The sequence below is a fragment of the Pseudochaenichthys georgianus genome, chromosome 8 (genome assembly GCF_902827115.2).
Source record: "Pseudochaenichthys georgianus chromosome 8, fPseGeo1.2, whole genome shotgun sequence".
Classification (NCBI taxonomy): Eukaryota; Metazoa; Chordata; class Actinopteri; order Perciformes; family Channichthyidae; genus Pseudochaenichthys; species Pseudochaenichthys georgianus.
The window spans coordinates 14,234,186-14,238,516 of NC_047510.2; the positions used below are offsets into that span (position 1 = coordinate 14,234,186).

Here is a 4,331-nt window from a genome sequence, read left to right on the forward strand (position 1 = left end):
GTTAACTGTTCCGAAACGGAAACTCTACCCGTTCTTGTGGGGCAGGGAGGGGAGGGCACCTTATTAACTCATGATGTGATGATGGTCAGGTATCCAACGACGATGGCTGTCATACATGGCTGATGCACGATGTCATTGTCCATCAGCCCAACCATAACTAGAGTAAAGTTTAGCCAGCCCTGCATCATCTTCTGGTTGTTTTTGTGTTTTTAAGTGGTTGGATTCAATAAAAGAGCTGAACGCCCAAAAAATATGGTGGACACAAGAAAGACATGTTGCTGGATTCTTAAGGTAACCACTTCTCTTGGTTGGTTATGAAGAAGGAGCATATCAATATATAAATATACACAAATATTTGTTTTGAAATTCAGTTCTGTTGTTAACCTGGTTCTTGAAAAAATATGTCCATAGCTACCGCAAGAATTGCTGCAGAGCATTCTTTTGGAGGTAGTTCTTGATGCTGGAGACATGGCATATTTGACGCTTTCTCTGGTTTGTTGGAAAGTAAGAAATACCGTCAGCCAGGACGCTTTCCGGAAAAAGGCACACTTTTTGTGGATATTGAGTAAGAAATATTGTATTTTACAAATTCAATTTCAATAAGCTTGCTAAATTAAACCTTAGGCTTATTGTTTTATACTTTCTTATTACAGGTGTGGACACAAATTGGTTTCACCATTCTGAGTCCTATCGCGAGGAAATGTCCACCATGTTTTGCATTTCGTCTTGTCAGTTTTGCAGAACGCAATTCAAAGATTGTTCAGGTTGGCATACAATGACATAGATAAAGAAGTTCTGTATTTCTGCTTCAGATGCTTTCAGTGCTTACATAGATTGTTAGATAGATTATATTTCCTCAAAAATGTATCAGTGCACGTCACTCACAGTTAGCTTTAGACAATTAAGTGCTGTCACCATTTGTTTTTTTCAAAGTAACCTAAATTACAGATGGCTGCCACCTGTAATTGATTAGATCTAGAGAGAGTGAAAGTCCAGATTTTACTGAAGAAAAAGGAAATAATTTTGTATTCTCAGCTTCTTGCAATTTGGATATTGCACTTTCAACTTAAAAATACCAGGATGTCCCACTACATCATGTAAGCAGGAATATATGTGTAAAATGTACTTTTGACTCACATTAATATATTAAAGCAGCTTCCAAACAGACAATTATCTAGTGCTCAATGAGAGTATCAGTAGTAGTCTCATACAGTTAAAGACAAACTCTAAATTAATATATTTATAATTGTAATGTAATTGTGTGGTGGTTGCCGTCATTTCATGCAACAGTTGCACTCCATAGCCAGCTGCTGTTGTCACAGTAGTCTGCCGTTTATCCATATCTAAATATTTTGTCGTGTTGACACTTTTTTGGTCTGTCTGCTAAGTGTGGCTGAGCTGAAGTCCCAGTTATTGTCACAGTATGCCACTGATAAAGTTAGCAACCACCTTTTTTAAATGAGATGTAAAAGTTATATAATTAAACATTTTGTTATTCACTGACATTTAATCATTATAGAACAATATTTAAAAAGTATCTCTATTTTAAACTAAAACTTTAAGGACTTTAAGAAGAAGGACTAAGATGTGTGAACAAAAATCAACAGATTTAGGGATTTTAGGAGTCATGCCTATTGAGGTTTGTAGGCTAGTGTAATATCTGCAGGGCTGGTGGAATAAAATCCAGGTAACTGTAAAGCTGATAAGGGAAGTGGCTTGCCAGTCTTTTCACAATTCCAAAATATGGTGACAGCCTGTATATAGATTTGTTTAAGTTTAATTTAAATATCACTTAACCATAGTATTGAAGATAGCAGATCATTCATAAGATTATACATACAAATGATCAAAATCAAATGTATTATTACATTTACAGCCTTCTGTAGATCAGATTTTTCACTTTTGTGTTGTGCAGGATACGTAGGAGATGGGAAAAGAGGTGTCATTCGGGCTATGTACTCTGAGCATCCTCACCCTGGGTTCTGCAGCCATTTTTGCTCAACGGATGCTGGGAATTTTGAGTAGGAGGTACCTGGTGTTAAGGCCCCGATATTCAAAACACAGCATTGTTTTTTGCGTTAAAAACAGGCTAACCTTGACGCTGATTTGGGTGACTTGTGTAATTCGTGGAGAAGCGAAGAGTTGTAGTTTTGGTATACAGGTATAACATACTTTGACAGTAACAAAAACGTTTTTTAAAATAACAAGAATACAGTTTAAAAGGGGAGTGATTTGTAAAATATCCATAAAGAAAAAGAGTAATCTGCTTACAGTTCTGTTTCATATGGGTGTTGAGAGATGTATCCATTGATCTCTTCATTTTGCTCTCAAAGTGCACCAGATTGATGCTTTTAACTTCAATATTTAAAAACAAATTTGCACACATCTTGTGTCCATATCTTTCTGTTTTGGCGGTCATGCCACAACCGTGTATGCATGCATGCGCGAGTCATTGTAACATATCTGGATTAAGAGGTTGCTTTTTCTTTGCACAGCATGAAAGAAAGGTGAAATGAATGGGCTGTGATTTTAGAATTTTTAAGCAGAAATTGAGTTCAATAATTTGTACGGCCCTTGGAGAAAGTTGTAAAAATTGAAATGGCCCTTGAGAGAAAAAAGTTCCCCACCCCTGATCTAAATAGTAATAGAAACCCTTTATTTGTAACTTAACATCTCTGTCTCCTATCCGTATATTATAAAGAATAGCCAGTTAATTGACGCATTATAGCGCAGTCCTTTGTCAGATGGTATATTACGCTGTTTTTTCTGTTTCCAATAGTTCTCTCTTATTTCACCATACAGGTGTTTGTATCCCTGAATATAAGTAGGCCTATAATGTTAAACAGAACATGCTGTGATGTCGCTCTGTTCAGAGCGACACCATTGTTTCCAAACAACTGGTCTCTGCACGCTTACATTAACCTGCAGTGTCAGATTTTAATAAAAGAACAGGGAGAGCAGATTCTCCAAACTGTTCCATTTAAAGGCTGCTGAGACATGAGGATGCCAGGCTAAAACTTGGCAATATTGATGCGTTATAAATTAGAAACGGGGCAATGTCGATAGAGCATTAAATCCACATTGTGGATCGTCTTATCAGTTATCATTATTAAACATGATTGGATAAAAGTAGAGCTGATTGCCCAAACCTAACTTCTGTATATAAAGGTACACACCCCAAACACAATAACTAACATGTATACATTACTTTGAGCAAAGCTACAAGACTAGTAATACCTTTACACTACACCAATTCATTACACAATTTTGTATGTAAGGATTACACTACCACTATATAGCACTAGTACAACAATATTATCAATAAATAAACCCATATCCTAACTGATTTCTGCACTACAGACATCATTAGGATAGGCAACAACAAAGTACTGTTGTTAAATAGTTACATATTTGTCTTTTTTTCTGTTTCAGTCCTGACCCCAGAAGACGCCATAAGCCGCTACAAGCGTGTTCTTGAGGCGGTAAACAAGGGGAATAATAAAACGGCGGCTTACAGAGCGGTAGGAGTGGACCGCAAAACCATTGCCGACACTGCAGGAATTGCAGAACTGCATGCCGTGAACCCGGGCATCTACCAAGACATCCGGGGAACACTGAAGAAGGGGGAAACCCTTCTCCATTTCTCGAAGATGTGTAAAGCTGCCATAAAGGACCAACATTTAGAGGGGAAGGTCCAAGACTTGAAAACCAATGGAGGACTATTATCCATTAATCCAAAGGGGAAGTGAGGAAGGAATGGATGTTTTTTTGGTTTGCACTTGTTTTTAGTTTTCTTTTATAAAAAGTATTTTTTATTTCCATTTTTTGTTGTTGTTATTTTCATCGTTGTTTGAATAAAAATGTAAAACTTCAGTGGCTGTAGATCCGTCATTGTCATCAACAGTGTTTGTTTGTTTGTTAAACTGATTAACTAATGGTGAGGTAATCATTAGTTAATGGGTAACTACTGTTTTGGTAACGGTAAGGTAATCATTAGGTAATGGGTAACTACTGTTTGTGATGCATTACTTTACTTGAGGGGACACACAATGCTTAACGAATGGTTAAGTAGGCATTAGGTAATGGGTAACTACTGTTTTTGATGCATTACTTTACTTGAGGGGACACACAATGCTTAACCAATGGTTAAGTAGGCATTAGGTAATGGGTAACTACTGTTTTTGATGCATTACTTTACTTGAGGGGACACACAATGCTTAACGAATGGTAAGGTAAGCATTACTTAATGGGTAACTACTGTTTTAGTAACGGTAAGGTAATCATTAGTAATGGGTAACTACTGTTTTTGTTTGCGTTCCTTGAGTTTACCG

General features: G+C 36.9%; 1 long non-coding RNA gene across 1 annotated transcript; it reads left to right on the forward strand.

The window, feature by feature from the left end:
• The first annotated feature begins 212 nt into the window (after positions 1-212).
• Positions 213-3,838, forward strand: LOC139434243 (uncharacterized). Its single transcript, XR_011643622.1, has 5 exons — positions 213-291; positions 412-565; positions 654-764; positions 1,916-2,028; positions 3,433-3,838. It is a non-coding gene; the product is annotated as an uncharacterized lncRNA (long non-coding RNA).
• Positions 3,839-4,331: the final 493 nt, after the last annotated feature.